This window comes from Palaemon carinicauda, chromosome 30 (assembly GCF_036898095.1).
Source record: "Palaemon carinicauda isolate YSFRI2023 chromosome 30, ASM3689809v2, whole genome shotgun sequence".
Lineage (NCBI taxonomy): Eukaryota > Metazoa > Arthropoda > Malacostraca > Decapoda > Palaemonidae > Palaemon > Palaemon carinicauda.
The window spans coordinates 64,108,496-64,128,571 of record NC_090754.1 but is presented as its reverse complement, the minus strand read 5'-3'; the positions used below and the strand labels follow the sequence as shown (position 1 = coordinate 64,128,571).

General features: G+C 41.9%; 1 long non-coding RNA gene across 1 annotated transcript in view; it reads left to right on the top strand.

Moving 5' to 3' along the window:
• LOC137623818 (uncharacterized) overlaps window positions 1–18,498 on the top strand; it is a 66,439-nt gene extending 47,941 nt beyond the window's left edge. Inside the window, exon 2 of the long non-coding RNA XR_011040649.1 lies at window positions 16,598–18,498. This is a non-coding gene — a long non-coding RNA (uncharacterized lncRNA). The remainder of the gene's footprint in view (window positions 1–16,597) is intronic.
• The last annotated feature ends 1,578 nt before the right edge of the window (window positions 18,499–20,076 follow it).

Below are 20,076 nucleotides of genomic sequence, written 5' to 3'. Positions count from 1 at the left end.
GGCAAGGTTTTGCAGTCACAGACGTTACCCTCGTCTCTTACCGCACCCATTCCCGTTGATCCTAAATGGGTTGTACGGAAAGACATGCAGAATAAGCTTGCCTCTCTTATGGAGGACTATTCTGCTGAGCAGGTTCACGATGATCCTCGCCGCTTAGCTGATCGAGATCCTGGCCGTCAGCCGTCCAAACGAGCCTTTGCTCGTCCTGTTGACATTGACGTTACAAAGTCACGTCAATCGTGTTTTGTAGAGCCTCACTCGATGCAGTCCCGTGTTGACTCTCAGCCGCTTGTGGACGTTCAGCCGCTGCCGCTTGCTCTTGTTGACGTTCAGGACGTTCACCAACCAGCATAGTTGACTTGTTTTGACGTTGAGCGTCAAGCACCGCAGTCAAGAGTTGTTTTGACTGCTCAGTCTAGGCAGTCAAGGCAGTCTCGAGTTGACGTCGAGCGTCCTCCCGCACCTGTTGTTGTTGCTGGTCAGTCCTTTAAGCAGTTACATGACATAGCGTCCTTGACTGCTACTGTTGCTCCTTTGCGTGTGGACTCTGCTTGTCAAGCATTGCCACCACGGCAGGTCTCTCCCTTGCTGAGACTCGGCAATTGTCGGACAAGGTTCCTTCAGATGAGGAAGTTGCTGATCCCCCTCCTACTGATATTCCCTTGAGGACTCTGTCAGACGGAGAGGAGCCTAAAGCTGCTCAGCCCTCTATGGACTTTAAATAAATCATGCTGATTTTTAAGGATCTTTGGCCGGATCTTTTTGTAACTGCTGCTCCTCGTTCGCCTAAATGTCAGAGTTTACACTAGGCCTAGCTACTTCGAAGCCGTTGTTTTCTAAGCTAGTGCTCTCTCGCTCTTCTAAGAGAGCTTTACGTTTGCTAGGCGACTGGTTAATCACCAGGAGGAGTTTGGGGGAGACAGCCTTTGCTTTCCCTACTTTTAAGCTGGCTTATAGAGCGAGAGTCTGATATGACACGGGAGAAGTTCTCGGCTTGGGAGTTCCTGCCTCTGCCCAGATAGACTTCTCAAACCTCATAGACTCTCCCTGGCGCCTGGCCATGAGACGCTCCAAGATTTATGGTCGGCTTCAGAGCTAGACCATCTCCTGTTAGGAGTTTTTTTCGAGCGTTTGAAGTTTTGCTGTACAATTATGTCATGCATAAACAAAGCTATCAGGGATGGCTCCAATAATCTGACAGCCACGTTCTCTGCAGGAACAAGTCTATCAGGGATGTCTCCAATGATCTGGCAGCCATGTTCACTGCAGGAGTACGTAAGAGGCAAGTGCGCTCAATGTGTTCATTGTCAAGTCAAACTTCACGATGAAGTCTACCAGGCTGTCTTGACAGCATTAATGGAAGGCGACTGGATGGTCTCTCTCGACCTTCAGGAGGCATACTTCCACATTCCTATACACCCGGATTCCCAACCGTTTCTGAGGTTTGTTTACAGGAAAGTGGGGTACCAGTTTCGAGCCCTGTGCTTTGGCCTCAGTCCTGCTCCTCTCGTGTTTACGAGGCTCATGAGGAATGTGGCAAAATCCCTCCATCTATCGGGAATCCGAGCCTCCCTGTACTTGGACGACTGGCTTCTCAGAGTATCGTCCAGTCTTCGCTGTCTGCAGGATCTACATTGGACGTTGAGTCTGGCCAGGGAGTTGGGACTTTTGGTCAACCTAGAAAAGTCCCAACTGATCCCATCCCAGATTCTATATTTGGGGATGGAGATTCGCAGTCCAGTTTTTTCGGGCTTTTCCGTCTGCCACCCGAATAGAACAAGCCCTGCTCGAAGTCCAACTAATGCTGAAAAGAGAACGTTTGTTCAGTCAGGAGTTGGAACAGTCTCGTAGGGACTCTCTCATCCCTGGAGCAGTTTGTCTCGCTAGGGAGACTACACCTTCGGCCTCTCCAGTTCCATCTAGCCTCTCACTGGAACAAGGACAAGACGTTAGAGACGGTATCATTCCCAGTCTCCGAACCAGTAAAGGCATGCCTGAAATGGTGGGACAGCAATATCAGTCTGAGAGAGAGACTATCCCTAGCAGTCAAGAACCCAAACCACGTGTTGTTCTCAGACGCGTCGGATTTGGGTTGGGGTGCGACCCTGGACGGTCGGGAATGCTCGGGTCTGTGGACCTCAAGTCAGAAGAGCATGCACATCAACGGCAAGGAGCTATTAGCAGTCCACTTGGCCTTGATGAAATTCGAAAGCTTTCTTCGAAACTAAGTGGTAGAGGTCAACTCAGACAACACCACAGCTTTGGCGTACATCTCCAAGCAAGGAGGCACACACTCCCTCACGCTGTACGAGATCGCAAGGGACCTTCTCATATGGTCAAGAAATCGAGGCATCTCCCTGTTGACGAGATTCATCCAGGGGGACTTGAACGTCTTGGCAGACTGTCTCAGTCGGAGGGGTCAGGTGATACCCACGGAATGGACCCTCCACAAGGACGTGGGCAAGAGTCTTTGGGCTACTTGGGGTCAACCCACCATAGACCTCTTTGCCTCCTCGTTAACCAAAAGGTTACCAATCTATTGCTCTCCAGTCCTAGATACAGTAGCAATCCACATAGACGCGTTTCTACTGGATTGGTCTCATCTGGACTTATATGCATTCCCACTATTCAAGATAGTCAACAAGGTACTGCAGAAGTTCGCCTCGCACGAAGGGACAAGGTTGACGTTGGTTGCTACCCTCTGGCCCGCGAGAGAGTGGTTCACCGAGGTACTTCAATGGCTGGTAGACATTCCAAGAAGTCTTCCTCTAAGGGTAGATCTCTTACGTCAGCCCCACGTAAAGAATGTTCATCAAAGCCTCCCCGCGCTTCGTCTGACTGCCTTCAGACTATCGAGAGACTCTCAAGAGCTCGAGGCTTTTCGAAGGAGGCAGCCAGTGTGATTGCGAGAGCTAGGAGAGCTTCTACCTTCAGAGTATACCAGTCGAAGTGGGAAGTCTTTCGAGATTGGTGCAAGCCAGCATCTATGTCCTCTTCCAGTACCTCTGTAGCCCAATCTGAGATTTTCTTTTACATCTGAGAAATGTTCGCTCCCTCTCAGCTCCCACGATTTAGGGCTACAGGAGCATGTTGGCTTCGGTCTTTCGTCATAGAGGCTTAGATCTTTCCAACAATTAAGATCTCCAAGATCTCCTTAAGTCTTTCGAGACCTCTAAGGAACGTCGTTTGGCAACTCCTGGATGGAACTTAGACGTGGTCATAAGGTTCCTTATGTCAGACAGGTTTGAGCCATTACATTCAGCCTCCCTGAAGGATCTCACCCTCAAGACGCTTTTCCTAGTGTGCTTGGCTTCGGCTAAAAGGGTCAGTGAAATTCATGCCTTCAGTAAGAACATCGGCTTTTCTACAGAAAAAGCCACGTGTTCACTTCAACTTGGTTTCCTGGCCAAAAATGAACTGCCTTCTCGTCCTTGGCCTAAGTCTTTTGATATACCTTGCCTGTCAGAGATCGTAGGCAACGAACTTGAAAGAGTGCTGTGTCCAGTTAGAGCTCTTAAGTTCTACTTAGCTCGTACTAAGTCCTTACGAGGTGGATCTGAGGCATTATGGTGCTCAGTTAAGAAACCATCATTGCCTATGTCAAAGAATGCTTTGTCATATTTTATCAGACTTTTAATACGAGAGGCTCATTCTCACTTGAATGAAAAAGACCGATGCTTGCTTAAGGTTAAGACGCACGAAATAAGAGCTATAGCAACTTCCGTGGCCTTTAAGCAAAATAAATCTCTGCAATGTATTATGGACGCGACCGTTTGGAGAAGCAAATCGGTATTCGCGTCATTTTACTTAAAAGATGTCCAGACTCTTTACGAGGACTGCTACACACTGGGTCCATTCGTTACAGCGAATGCAGTAGTGGGTAAGGGTTCTACCACTACATTCCCTTAATTCCAATATCCTTTTAATCTGCTCTTGAAATGTTTTTTTTTTTTTAATTGGGTTGTACGGAAGGCTAAGAAGCCTTTCGCAGCCTTTTTTGATTTGGCGGGTGGTCAAATGTCATTTCTTGAGAGCGCCCAGATTAGGGGTTTGATGAGGTCCTGTTGTATGGGTTGCAGCCCTTAATACTTCAGCTCCTGGGAGTCTTTCAGCATCCTAAGAGGATCGCTGGGCTTCGTGAGGAAGACAGACTAATAAGGCAGAGTAATCGTCTAAGTCAACTTCCTTACCAGGTACCTTTATATATTTGGGTTTTGTTATGATATAACTGTCAAAAACTCTAAGCATATACGCTGTAAACTTAATTAACTCTGGTTTCTACTCACCACCATGGGTGTGAATCAGCTATTATATATTCACCGGCTAAGTTAAATATTTAAAAATGATATTTTAATTATAAAATAAATTTTTGAATATACTTACCCGGTGAATATATAAATTAAAGGCCCCCCCTTCCTCCCCGATAGAGACCCAGCGGGATGAGAAAAATTGGGTCTGTTTGCATGTATATGCGGTATCTGGCCGATAGTTGGCGCTAGTGGGCACACCCGCAACCTTCATAGCGATCGCTCGCGAGTTTTTGTGTTTTTTCTGTCGAGCCGCCGGAGGCTCAGCTATTATATATTCACCGGGTAAGTATATTCAAAAATTTATTTTGTAATTAAAATATCATTTTTCCTAACTATACAAACCTTAGCTATTTACACATATTTGCCCGCCAGCCCTGTCCCCCGGGATAAGTCCTACCTCTAAGCAAAGTGAAGCAATCACTGGTGTGTGTGACCGGGGGGGGGGGGGGTGTTGTTAGCTGGCTACCCTTTCCTAACCCCCGCTAACTAGCGGTGGGGTAGTAAACTCTTGTTAAAATTCTAATGGCTCGTCATTCAGCGCCGCTGAAGTAATTACCCCATGTAAATAGCTAAGGTTTGTATAGTTAGGAAAAATACAAATTATCTACGAATTTGTCATATTTATTTCCTTATTTCCTTTCCTTCTTGGCTATTTTTCCCTGTTGTAGCCCTTGGCCTTATAGAATTTTGCTTTTCCAACTAGGGTTGTAGCCTAACTAGTAATAATAATACAGTAGTCAACCCTGGTAATAACACAGTTTATCACAAGTTTCTTTACAGAATGTTCATCTGGGTACCTCTTTATAAAAGCAATGTTTCCAAGATGAAAACTAGCAATTGTTCCGTAACTGGAATACAAACCAATGCTATTTATTAGGTGTTATGACTTACGGCGAAGCTGAAAGAACAACCCATTGAAATTTTAGTGAGGGCTAACTACCCATTCCGCTAGAAAGGGGGTTTGGGCGGGTAGCTTGCTACCACTCCCACTCACACACCTGTGATTTATTTCACTTTGCTTTTGGCTCAGATGGTGAATGGTTGTTGCTGTTCTTCATCCACGCCTATTTTGGACTGCTATTAATTGCTTTTGTTTGCGCTTTCTCTTTTTTAGTGTGTGTTGACTTCTGCCGACCATGAGAACCTGCCCTGGACTTGAGGGCCGGCCCTGCGGTACCTTCATGTCGGCCTTAGACACTAATCTTCACACCCTTTGTATTGCCTGCAGAGGTCAACATTGTGTAGAGATAACAAGTGTAGTGAGTGCTGGGAGTGGTCGGCCTCCCAGTGGGAAAGGTTTGGGCGCCGGAGGAAAAAGAAGTCAAAGCGGGATATATCTCCTTCGAAAATTATTTTGAAAGGGAAAATACCCAAGGCTTCTTCTTCTGCGTCCCGACCTTCCTCTGATGCTCCTACTTCTGAGAGATCGTCAAATAGCTATTTTACTAGCGTAGGCCCTTTAATTGTTGGTCAACCCTGGTCCTCGAGAGAGGGTGTTGCTTGCCCTAGCGAAGCAGCCCCACCTCTCCCCCCGGGTAAGGCCATGTGTCTTTCTCCTTTTGTTCTGGTGTGGTCATCCTTCAGGCTTCCGGGCCCGCCCTCCAAGGACTCCTTGCTGCAGCTCATCATCCGTGGTGCCAGTGTGCAGCCTTCATCGACTTCGGAGGTGGATCCTCGGTCGATCGTCAACGTAGTGGTGTCTGTGGCATCTTCTGCTGCTGCTGCCGTCGCCCTTGCCTCTTCGGCGTCTTCTGCTGCTGCTGCTGCTGCTGCCGACGCCCCTGCCTCTTTAGACTCTTCAGCTTTTGCTGCCGACTGAGCTTCCCCCTTTCCTGATCATCCTTCGAGGGGGAGCTAAGTCTCTCGTCTGTCTCTCCTGCGAGTGTTTCTCCTCAGAGGAGTTCACTCATAGAGACTCCTCTGTGTAGGACTACTGCTTCTAAAGGTCAGCTTGCCAATCCACCAGCCCCCAGAGGGTATCAGCAATCTTGTACAGCTTGCCCACCACTTCGCCTTAGAGGTCTCCCTTCACCATTTGTGAAAAGCCGCCTTCCCCCGCAGAGGAGGAGCCTCTTCTGTTGTCTTCTGGCCCTCGACCTTCACCCGTTCCTGGACCTTCTACTGACAACGCTGCTGATAGTACTCGGACATTGGTCTTGGACTCTTCTGTGGATCGCTCGTAATCCCCCACGGTGGATGTTCGCCCTTCCATGGGGCACATCCTTATTCCTGACCTGCCTTCACCCTTCCTGTCACGTGATGTTGCAAAACACCCCTCACCCTCAAGAACGAGCCTTCCTTCTTAGCGTTCCAGACCTTCGGCCGGGCACCAGCGCTCTACAACGCTCTAGCGCTCATCAGTGCACCAGCGCTCACCAACATCTCGTCAGTGCTCTCCAGCTCTTCAATGCTCTCCAGCGCGTCAGCGCTCTCCAGGGCATCAGCTCTCTCTAGCGCATCAGTAGTCCCCTGTGCTTCAGTGCTCTCCAATGCTCCAGCGATCTCCAGCTCGTTCTCACCATTCAAATCACCAGCATTTGCCGGCTTTCCAGCTGATCTACGTTTGCCAGCGCACCTGCACTCACTAGCGTGACAGCACTCTCTTGCACTCCAGTGCTCTCCTGCAATTCTGCGCTCTCTAACTCGCAAGTGCTCTCCTGCACACCAGCGCTCTCCTCTGCGCCAGCGCTCACCTGTGCACCAGTGCTCTCCTCTGCGCCAGCGCTCACCTGTGCACCAGTGCTCTCGAACTCATCAGCGCTCTCCAGCTCGCCAACGCTCTCCAGCTTGCCAACGCTCTCCAGCTTTCCAAGGCTCACCTGCACACCTGGGCCCGCTTACCAGGAGGTGGACGACTCCTTAGCCTCGGAGGATGAGAATCTTGCAAATGCGGCTAGTCCGAACAGTAGAGACATGAGTCGAAGCATACCTTTCGGCAGATACTCACCTGTATGAGGGCCTTCAACAAGCTATCCACTCCTGCTTTCCCCATCGAGGAAGGGAAGGATACAGTTTTCACCAAAATATTCGAGACCCAGAAGCCTTCCAGGTCCAGTGCTGCTTTGCCCTGGTCCAAAGGTCTGACGGCTGCCAAAAGGAAAGCTATCGCTTAGATAGGTGAAACTTCTATTTCTTTGAGGGCAGGTTCCTCCTCTCAGTCTCTTCCACTTCCTATTGTGTTACAAAGGAAGTATTACGAGATCGAAGGGGAACCACATTCCACTATGACCCTCAATCCTACGGTAGAGTCCCTAACGAAGGGAGTTCCCACTTAAACTTTCTCCTCTCTGAAGGCTTCAATATCAGCAGTTGAGCTCCTAAACATAGAGAAAGGCGCAAAGTACGCCATGCAGGCTGCTTCATGGCTAGATATATGGTTGGGATCCTTGGGCTTCATGGTTCGCTCCCATGATCTGTCGAAAGAGTCGGCCAGGAAGACAGAGTCCTTCCTGTTGTCAGGTACCCGGGCTCTTGAGTTTCTGTCGCACCACGTTGTCAACCTGTGGGCGAACGTTGTACTCAAGAGAAAGGTTACCGTCATAGGTCGGTTCCACAAGCAGGTGCCGAAAGTGGAGGTCTCTCGGTTGAGGAATTCCACCCTCGAGGGTTCTTCTCTCTTTGTTCCTTAAGAGATAGAGAGGGTTGCCGAGCAATGGAGGAAATTGTCCAATGATTCTCTCCTCCATAGGGCCATGACATCTCTGTCCTATGGTAGACCTGCCTAGTCTTCTTGGCCTCAGCAAGCACATTCTTCTACTCACCAGTCAACTTCCAGGACCTTCCAAGGTGTCTAAGCAGCCCTTTCAGTCCAAGGACAGAAAGGGTCCAAGTACTTCAGAAGAAAGAAAGGAGGAAAGGGAGGTGGTCGAGGTGGTCCCTCCCAGTAAGAATGGCATTCCTCATTACCCACCACCTGTATGAGGATGCTTACAGTGCTGATGGCAGAGGTAGCAGCTCCATAGGGCAGATCCATGGACAGTCGATGTGATCGCCCTAGGGTATCATGTCCCATTCATTCAATCTCTCCTTCCCCTGACTCAGGATCCAGTGCATCTAGGCTTCTATGCAAAGGGATCCGCAAAGGAGCTGGCCCTCAGGGCTGAAGTCTAGACCATGCTACAAAAGGTTTGCTCTCCAAGAGGTGGTAGACAGGCATCCAGGCTTTTACAGTTTAATATTTCTGGTAAAAAAGATGACTGGAGGCTGGAGACCAGTCATCAATCTCTCCCCTCTGAACAAGTTTGTTCAACAGACTCAGTTCAGAATGGAGACAGCAGACACGGTCATCCAAGCGGTACGTCCAAGGGATTTCATGTGCACACTGGATCTGAAGGATGCATACTTCCAGATCCCAATACATCATTCTTCAAGGACGTATCTATAAGATTCATTCACAAGGGAAAGGCATATTAGTTCAAAGTTCTATGCTTCAGTCTCACGACAGCTCCTCAGGTATTTACCAGAGTGTTTGCCCTAGTCTCATCTTGGGGTCACAGGAACGGCATCTATCTTCTCAGATATCTGGACAACTGGCTAATCCTAGCAGACTCGGAGATGACCCTTCTTCGCCACTGAGACATGCTTCTCGAGTTTTGTTAGGATCTGGGGGTCCTGATACATCACAAGAAGTCATTTCTGCAACCCTCACAGAGACTGGTATACCTTGGAATGATCATAGACACCATCCTAGAGAAAGTCTTCCCATCAGACAAAAGAGTACACAGGCTGAAGGAATACGGCTGCACCCTTCCTCAGTGGCAGCTGAAGTCCATGTGGAACTATCACTCCGACCCACTGGACACCCGAGTTCCTATAACTCGGGATCAGGTGGTAGCCTAGATTTGAGTTGGTGACTTGTTGAGGAAAACCTTCGGCGAGGCCAGAATCTTCTCGTTCCCCAATCAGGATTTAATGCTCTTCAGAGATGCATCTAAAGAAGGGGGTGGGGCCGCTCACATGCTGCACTATATGATTTCCAGCCTTTGGTTAGAGTCAGAAAGGTACCAGCAGTTGCAAGTATGTCTAGCATAGTTTTACTTGCAAATATTAGTATGGGAATCACTTTCATCATAAATTAAAAAGGCTTCTTTAGCACTCCCTATAGTAATTGTTTTAATTTTTTTGGGTAAAATGATCGCTGAAAGTGATTCCGGTTCTGGAAAGTAGCCTTCCAGTTTTTGCCTTTTCCGTTGGATGCATTTTGTAAGTGCCTTTCTTTTTGGTATGCGAGACGAAGTTTCACAATTAATATTTTGCATAATGTTAGCAATGATTCTACGTGGTGGAGCAGTTGAACCAGAAGCTTCATTTCCTAACCTACTTAAGGCAATCGTCACCTTTTTCTATGGTATATTGGGTGCATGTGAATAATTTTCACTTAAAACGACATCACTTGTATCACTATAATCAACCGAGGTTGTAGCAGTTCCCTTGCATCCTTTGATGACGCATCTCCAGTTTTGCGTTCCATTATTGGTTGTATTCTTTCAATAAACATATCCCTCATGACATATTTGGTAACCTCCTTTCTGCAATTTCATCACTTTCATGTTGATGGGCTTTTTGATTTTAAAATAAAAAAAATCCAAGAGACGAATAAAAAAGTCCAAATCTCATCGGTAACAGTTGTCAATTTAAATAAAATAATTTAGATACATCAGTAGAACGCCTGCTTACAGACACTCCTTAACGGCAGCCACATTACAATAAACCGATAGCAAAGCTTTTTTTGGTATACTAGCTATTTTGGTATACTAGCTATTTTGGTTTACTAGGTATTTTGGATGTAGCTATTTTGGAACAAGCTGTTTTGGACTAGCTATTTTCGAACTAGCTATTTTGGGACTAGCTGTTTTGGGCTTCACCCAATAATTTAGTAGAGGTGATTCAAAAACTCCCTTAATCTTTTCTCTTACTGGGAGATCTGAACGGTAGATATCCTCTAAGGGGCGATGTTTTAGCAATCACTAGGGGCAACATTATATTATCAATTGTGGAAAATGAAGATGTGGGACTGCTTATTACAGGAGAGCCTACACACTTTCATGTTCAAACAGGTACCTTGTCATGCATTGATCTTTCAATTGGTACACTAGTGATTATGCACCAATTATAAACTCCAACAATAATCCACCCTTACAGAGATCGCCACAATGAAACCTTGAAAGAGGAGAGCTACCATTGTTCATTCAGTCGTTTATTTCACATAGATTTTTTTTCAAGTTAAAGTGGGTAAAACTCTTCAGAGTGGAAATGTTAGGAAGAAGGAGTTCCCTAGCTCAGTGAGCTAAGTGTAACCCTATTAGCATTAGCCATGAATGGTATATCCTGTCATTCCCTAGATATTCTCTCAACACTATTTGTTGTAGATATCTCCATATCATTTGCTGAAGCTAGAATGCCAATGGTTGAGAGAAGGCTACAACTCTCATTTGACAAAATTATTCACTGGGCAGATATGAATGTATTTAAGTTTTTGACAAGCAAACCTGTTGTTGTCATATTCTGTCTTATTCATGGAGTACATCCAGACCTGGATATGTACATCAAAAGTCAATGGGTCCCATGTGTAAGTGAAGCTAGATGATTAGGATTAATATTTGATTGCAGGCTGACATGGATTCCACACTTGAAAGCCTTAAAAGTAAAATTTCTTGAGGCTCTTAATCTTTTAAAAGTTTTGTCCCATACATCATGGGGGCCAGAACTCTTTAAAAGTTATATAAGACTTTAATTTTTTCAAAAATTAACTATGGATTGGAAATATACTCTTCAGCCACCCAAGCCTCTAAGTCTAAACAATTCACAGCAGTATACTGTACTAATGAACCACCTAAAGAGAGATAATTTTATTCTAAAACCACAGTACTTATTCCTGAGGAATTTAGGAATCTGTACGCCAGAAGTGACTATCATAAAAGAATTTCCAGTGTATGTATATTTCCAAGGTTGAATTTATATTAAATGCCACTTTTGGTTGATATTTACATCTATTAAAGTCACCTGTGTTAGTGACAAGTAGTCATACATACTACAGTATATAAGGAATAGTCCTATGTTTTTGCACTTAGCGAGACAAAAGTAAAAGAGTATTGTGTGCTGAAATTAAAAAGGATAAGTTATTTTGTCGATAATAGCTGAAAATGTATATAGTTAAGGCAATTCTTGTAGTAGCAAAAAATTCTGGCATTGAATGAAAGAATGCAAAATAATTTGTTAATTCCAGTATTGCATGAGTAAGACCTGTGTAAAAGGATTAATACTGGTTGAGATTTTATATGTCCTTCGAGTGGAAAAGAATGAGAATGAAAAGTCTTTTTGAAAATTTGATATCTGAGATCTAGTGAGCTTGGAGAAAATGCTTTTGAAGGTTTGATGTATGATATTAACACAAAGGTAGGTAGGAGAAAGAGATGGAGTTCATGGAGTAAACAAGGCTGGAGTGTCTTGTGGAAATGTTCAATTGGAAGGTTATTTTTTGAGGATGAATAGTTTACAAGGAGGAATATTTATAAGTACTCTCAAGTAAAGGGCAGCTGTTGAAGGAAAGAATTTGCTACTGATTGGGTAGAAGAGCAATTAAATAGATGTAAAGGTGAGTTGAGGGGTGGTAGGAAGTATATGTAACCTTGATGTGACTGAAGCATAATTTAAGATGTACAGTACATGAGTTTTAGAGGTAGTTGTGAAAATGTTGCTGTAAATGAAATTGAGACAAATGGATCACATATGAAGAAATTGATAAGAGCAAATAAAGAAAAACTAGTTGAATTGTAAGGGGTAGATGAAGAGTTATGGAAATTCCATGATGGAGTACTAATGACTGCAGTGAGTGTTAGTGAGTATATGAGATGATTATAAAGCAGGTATTTCGGGTGCAGTTGAATTATTATCATCATCGTCATATCCTCCTACGCCTATTGACGCAAAGGGCCTCGGTTAGATTTCGCCAGTCGTCTCTATCTTGAGCTTTTAATTCAATACTTCTCCAGTCATCACCTCCTTCTTTGAGCTTTGTAGTCCTCATCCATGTAGGTCTGGGTCTTCCAACTCTTCTAGTGCCTTGTGGAGCCAATCTGATCGTTTCAAGAACTAATCTGTCTTGGGGAGTGCAAAGAGCATGCCCAAACTATCTCCATCTACCCCTCATCATGATGTCCTCCACATATGGCACTCAAGTAATCTCTCTTATAGTTTCATTTCTAATTCTGTCCTGCCATATAACTCCCAATATCCTTCCGAGGCTTTGTTCTCAAATCTACTAAATTTATTGGCGATTGTTTCATTGTTATACTATGACTCATGTCCATAGAATGACACCGATCTCACTAAACTAATATATAGACTGATTTTTATGTGTAATTTCAGGCGATTTGATTTCCAAATTTTACTTAACCTAGCCATTGTGTGATTTGTTTTTTTTCAATCTTTCACTAAACTCTAATAATTCTAAAAAACCTGTATTGGAGATCATAGTTCCTAAATACTTAAATGATTCTACCTCATTTATCCTTTCTCCTTCAAATGATATTTCATCTTCCATTACATACTACGGTCTCATCATCTGTCTTACTTCTATTTATCTTCAGCCCAACCTCGTGTGATATTTCATGCATCCTGTGGTGTTCTGCTAACAAGGACAGCATCATCAGCATACTCTAGCGCTGATAAATTCCTATCACCAATCCAGTTCAATCCTTCTCCACCATCTCTGTCTGTTCTACGCTTTACAAAATCCATGAGCAGGATAAACAACATGGGTGACAACACATTCCCTAAGAGTATTCTGCTGTTCACTGGAAATACATTTGATAAGACTGTTAACATTAACTTTGCACTTGCTTTACTCGTGAACAGACTTGATAAAATTTACATATTTAAGAGGAATTCCATAATGATGCAGGACTCTCAATAAAATTGGCCGGTGCACATTATCAAAGGCTTTTTCATAGTCCACAAATTCCATCTAAAGGGGATTTCTATATTCTACGCATTGCTGTACAACATGTATCAAAATGAAAATTTGGTGTGTGCAACTTCTACCTTTTCTAAATCTTGCTTGTTCATCTCTCAGGTTTTCATCAATCTTTCTCTCCAGTTGCTTTAGAATAAGCATACTATTAATTTTCATAACAACTGACGTAAGTGTTATGCCTCTGTAATTATTGGAATCAGTCAGGTCTCTTATTATTTTTTTTTTTTTTACCATTTCCACCAATACCCCTAACTCCCATTCATCAGGTTTTGCCTCTTCATGCCACATTCTACAAAATAATCTTGTAAGTACTCTGGGAGTCACTTCATTTTCGGCCAGTATTATCTCGGCAGTTATTCCATCATATCCAGGTGCTTTCCATCTCTTTAGTGTTTTGAGGATAGCTTCAACTTCAAACACACTGAATTCATTTATGGGCAATTCAAGGTCTTTATCAGCTTCAAGTATATCAATCAAATTATTCCCTTCATATCTCCTGTTCATAACCTCGCTAAAGTGTTCCATCCAACGTTGTCTTTCTTCCTCTTTTGTTGTTATAACAGATCCATCTCTCTATTTGATGGGTATATGCTTCTTCTTTTCCCCCAAGTTGAATTATAGAAAAGAAAATATTCAACAGACTTACAAGAGAAGAATAAGGGCTGTCATAAAATAAGTGAGGGAGAAAGTAGTCATATGATAAAAATAGAGTATGTGAAGAACTTCATGATCAATAAATATCTATACTACAGGAATGTAAATGCATTAATCTCAGATTAAGACATGCAATTAGAGAGATGCTGTTTAATGTGGATGCAATCCTGGTTCGATGGAGTGAGTATTTTGAAGATTTATATAATGTGAAAGTCATAAGAGGAAGAGACCTGAGTGTTGCATGAGTGGAAAAGAGTAGTGTATGGCTGAGAATTCCTGTGACTGTAATCAACAGATTGATGGGATTACGAATAAGATGTGACGATGGTAGAGTGATAGTGACTGATCAGTTTTTTGTAAGGTATTTGTGGCTTAGGGAAAAGGTTCAAAGGTAAAGGTCAGAGGAAAAATTGCTGCATTAGCATTGTGATAACTCTAATGTAAAGTATATTGTTTGGGCATAGTGGTATGTGGTAGCTTTTTATTGAGAAAGTACAACAGATGACAACTTTGCTGATCAGTACAGTCAGGATCAAGTATTATATAAAACAGTTTTTTGAGAAGTTTTTTTTTTTTAAATAAAGAAAACTGCCCCATGAACCTTGGAAAAGATTTGTATAGAATAAGATATAGAGTTAATGTATAGGGTGTTGAGTGGATGGTAAAAGGGATATTTAGAGCTAATACAAGTTTTTAAGATGGAGGCGAAATCTCAGAACATGTAAGCACAAGAATAACAAACTTAGTGTGACAGCTGGTTTGAGAAAAATCTGTTGTCTCCATGACTATCCAATGTCTTTATGGATGTAGTGATGCAAAAAGTCAGAGACAGGCAAGTGGATGTAGGTGCGAAGTTGTGAGGTAAAATGAATAGACGTAGATAAAATGTAGAATGTTTGACATTTGTATATGATTCTATGCTTCTTAGGGTTAATAGAGGAATAGGAGCAACTAGTAAGAGGGAACGTTTTTTTAAATAGAAGAAAGTTTAATGTAATATAAGCCAGTTGGGTCATGAAGGAAAATGGAAACTATTAAGCTTGAGTAGAGATGTTAATATCAGTGGTAGTCTCTTCTACCCTTACCAAGAGGAAAGTAGCCACTGACAATTACAGAGCAGTAGTTATTCCTTGGGTGAAGAAGAATTGTCTGGTAATCTCGGTGTTGTCAGATGTATGAGGACAGAGGAGAATCTGTAAAGAATAGGCCAGACTATTCGGTGTATGTGAACCATAACCAGAGAGGAGGATCCAATGTAGTACTGAAAGATCAATGTAGAAATGTAAGAAGTGATCATTTCAATTTTTTTTTACAGAAATGGGCTATGCATATCTAGTGTGAATAATGAAAGCAAAATATTTAGAATTTTCTAAATGAACTGTTTCCGGTTTATATAGAAAATATTTATTTTAATTTGGCCACTTTTCTTAAAATATTTAATTTTTCCATGTTTCCTTTCCTCACTGGGATATTTTCCTTGTTGGGGACCCTGGGCTTATAACATTCTGTTTTTCCAACTAGGGTTGTAGCTTAGCAAGTAATAATAATATTATTAATAATGGGGGGAAAATGTGAAGATACAAAAAAGATATAGAGAAAGAGGATTTTCAGGTTGTTTTTTTATGTGGATTTAATGGATGGTAAGTTTGTGAAAAGGTGGCATAATTCATTATCCCCAGTAGGCATGATGAAAGGAATTTCTCGAAAGTATTGGAAGTACATTTCTAGCATTTTGTTGTGGTAATTCTACTGGTAGGAATTCGTCCGCGTTCCAGTAGGAGAGTAGGGATGTTGCAATGACTTTTTCTTTCTCGAGCCATCCACTGGTTGAACACTTGCAAATGAAACTTTCCTTTTATAATGCAGTTTCTCTCTCTCTCTCTCTCTCTCTCTCTCTCTCTCTCTCTCTCCTCTCTCTCTCTCTCTCTCTCTCTCTCTCCATGGACTATTTTTTGGTAATGACCGTTGTGTTTTTTCTTGAGCCATCCACTGTTTGAACACATGAAAATGAAACATTTCCTTCTCTCTCTCTCTCTCTCTCTCTCTCTCTCTCTCTCTCTCTCTCTCTCTCTCTCTCTCTCTCCATGGACTATTTTTTGGTAATGACCGTTGTGTTTTTTCTTGAACCATCCACTGTTTGAACACCTGAAAATGAAACTCTCTCTCTCTCTCTCTCTCTCTCTCTCTCTCTCTCTCTCTCTCTCTCTCTCTCTCTCCATGGACTATTTTTTGGTAATGACCGTTGTGTTTTTTCTTGAGCCATCCACTGTTTGAACACCTGAAAATGAAACCTCTCTCTCTCTCTCTCTCTCTCTCTCTCTCTCTCTCTCTCTCTCTCTCTCTCTCTCTCTCTCTCTCTCTCTCTCTCTCTCTCTCTCTCTCTCCACGTGTTTGATTTTCATCATATTTTTTTGTGGTTTGCTACAATGATATTTTTCGCCCCAAATAGGAGCTTGAATAAATACATCTTGTTTATCTTGCCCGTTTCTAACGAGGTTTTTCCTGGCTTGTATATTTTTAGTTTCATGTCATATCTGGAACTACGTTAAGAAAGCTTTATAGAACCTAAGTATTATTCATTAAATCTGTGAAGGATTTTCCCATTCTTATTTTGTGAAAATTTTTCTGACGTGTTTTTTTCTTTTTTATCCTTTTGCAGAGGGAGACGAGTGCTTTCCAAATGTTTGATGGTAAGGTGAGTTTTTCCAAGACGTGAAATGTTTTTCATCAAGAAATGTGTACCGTTATTGCATCAAGTTTTGCTTTTGCATAATGGGAAAAAGCCTGTCTTTAATCTTTGTAAGTGGGTTCTCACGGTTTGTTTTTTAAAGATATTTAAATACTTTTTGTGTACCGGTATTTCTGGTCAAAGCGTATCCAGTGTTATGAAATAACTGATCTTTATGTCATATGTTTTCGCTAGCAATTACGTAGATCTTTGATAGTCTTCATTGCAGTATTTATTGTGATATTTATTCTAACATTTAGTTTTAATTTTGATACCTTGTAAGTGCCGCATGTGTATTTCAGTTTTCATGAAACAGTTGATGTATACAGTGAATGCTGTATTGTACGCCTTTGGTAGGTGTCCTGCGTGTCGTAGAAAGCGACTAAAAGGACAGTTGCGGTCTTGTTTTATAGCTTTTTAGCAAAAGGTTGATGACTGCAAGGAAAGTAATTGTAAAAACTTTCTGATGCTAGGCAGCCGACCCATTAATGTAGGAATAACTGGGAAAAGAAGACAGTGTATGATCTATTGTATTTCTCCATTTTTGTGGTGTTTTGGTATGTTTTACGGTATATGCTTCCTTGATTTTCTTGCAAACTTTTATGTTAGAAGATGAAGATAGGTATGTTTTGATTGCTATATTACGTCTACCGACCTAGAGTGACTTAGAACTTGGTTATAATATCACAATTCCACCGACACTTTCATGCTTTGGTGGACTTAACGTACCGTCTACACAAGGAAGATTTTGTCTGTGAGCATCGGTTGACCATAGTATTTGTCTATACCGTGCTTTTACAGGGTGACAGTTAGAATATTCTAACAGCTGTTTTGTTCAGTTGGAAATAGGATGAAATAAGCAACCGATTCGTCCTTTGTTTGTCAAAGAGAACACAAGGTGATATGTAAGTCCGCCTCTTGAAAGGTGGAAGCATATATGAATTGAAGAAAACTGAAGTATTAAGAAATATATACCAATGCTTGACTAAAGGAAAGTAACATTTGCCTGATTAAGCGTGACGTAAATTGACGGGGTTGGGTCAAGAAGGTTTCACGGGGCAAAGTGGTATTAATAACCAAGGTCCGAGTGTATTTAGAGGACCTTTTTAATAACTATCGATATCACTGTAGAGAAACAATGTCTCGCGAATCGTGTTAGCAGCTGAATGTGTTTTGCAAAAATGAAAGCGGAAAATGGTTGGGAAGCGGAAATTTATTTTGAGAAACAATTTCCTTTGTGTGTAGAGGTAGGGGTGGGGAGGAAATGCGCAGTGTACAAATTGTTTACATCTGTATAGAAAAATAAGTGATGTGGAAATGGGACTTTTTTTTAATAATTGTAGATGGGGTCTTTATTGGTCGTTTTTAAAGGCAGTTTGCCATCCTTATGTATACAAACATATATACCCATATATCATCATCATCTCCCACCCCTATTGACGCAAAGGGCCTCGGTTAGATTTCGTCAGCCGTCTCTATCATGAGATTTTAAATCAATACCTCTCCATTCTTCATTTCCTACTTCACGTTTCATAGTCCTCAGCATGTAGGCCTGGGTCGTCCAACTCTTCTAGTGCCTTGTGGAGCCCAGTTGAAAGTTTGGTGAACTAATCTCTCTTGGTGAGTGCGAAGAGCATGCCCAAACCATCTCCATCTATCTCTCACCATGATCTCATCCACATAAGGCACTCGGATAATCTCTTTTAGTTTCATTTTTAATCCTATCCTGCCATTTAACTCCCAATATGCTCCTGAGGGCTTTGTTCTCAAATATGAAAAAATCAGTTGGATATTGCTATATAGTTATATCATAACTCATGTCCATACAGTAACACCGATCTCACTAAAGTGATGTCTAGCCTGATTTTTATAAATAGTTTCACGTGCTTTCATTTCCAAATTTTACTTAACCTAGCCATTGTCTGATTTGTTTTTTGCAATCCTTCATTAAACTCCAATTCTAAAGATCCTATTTTAGAGACCGTAGTTCCTAAACACTTAAATTATTCCATCTCATCAATCCTTTCTCCTTCCAATGATATTTCATCTTCCATTGCATATTCCGTTCTCATCATCTCTGTATTTCTTCTATTTACCTGGGGCCCAACCTCATGTGATATATCATGCATTCTGGTAAGCAAGTTTTGCAAGTCCTGTGGTGTTTTGTAGACAAGGAGATTATCATCAGCATACTCTAGGTCAGCTAATTTTCTGTTATCAATCCAGTCCAATCCTTCTTCACCATCCCAAACTGTTCCATGCAATTATATATATATATATATATATATATATATATATATATATATATATATATATATATATATATATATATATATATATATATATATATATAATGCATATATTCATCGTGTATATGTTGCATGCTGAACGCCATGTACTTATATGCACGCATGGAATACACATATCCAATAAGCATAACATTCTAAGGCTTATGCTCAGCTGTAAAGAAAGGACAATATCGCAGTCATTACATACAGTATACTGTATACACGAACGATACTGCATTGCATTTACTTGTACTTTTGGAGCTGTTTACCAAATATTCTGACTGTCTCAGTTTAGTTACGCAATATTTGATAATATTGTATATGAAAAGGGGTACGTTTAGTTATAAATCATCCTAAAATGGAACAGGACTAGAAACACTTGGAACTTATTAAGGAACAACATGAAAAGAACGAATTAAGCTCCGAAAAAATAACTAAATATGAAGGGCAGTCAAATGAAAGATGCTATGAACTCCACCAAATATAAATCACATAAAAGATAGAATTTGCCGGTGTACACTATCAACGCCGTTTTCATAGTCGACAAATGCCGTCAAAAGAGGATTTCTATATTCTACGCATTGCTGTACAGCATGTTTCAAAATGAAAATTTGGTCAGTGCAAATTCTATTTTTCCTAAATACTGCTTGTTCAACTGTCAGCTTTTCTTCGGTCTTTCCAACTAGTCTCTATAGAATAAGCATACTATATTTTCATAACAACTAACGTAAGTGCCTGCGTGATTATTGCAGTCAGTCAGGGCTCTTATTTTTTTGGCTATTTTCATCAACACTCCTAACTCCCATTCATCAGGTTTTGTCTATTCATGCCACATTCTACAAAATTATCTTGTAAGTAATCTGGGAGTCGCTTCATTTTCGGCCAGTATCTTCTCGGCGAGTTATTCCATCGTATCCCGGGGCTTTCTATCTCTTTAATTTTTATAGGATAGCTTCAACTTCAAACACACTGAATTCATTCATGGGCACATCAAGGTCTTCATCAGATTCAGGTATACCAATCAAATTATTCCCTTCATATCTTCTATTCAAGACCTCACTAAAGTGTTCCATCTAACGTTGTCTTTCTTCATCTTCTGTTGCTATAATAGACCCACCACTC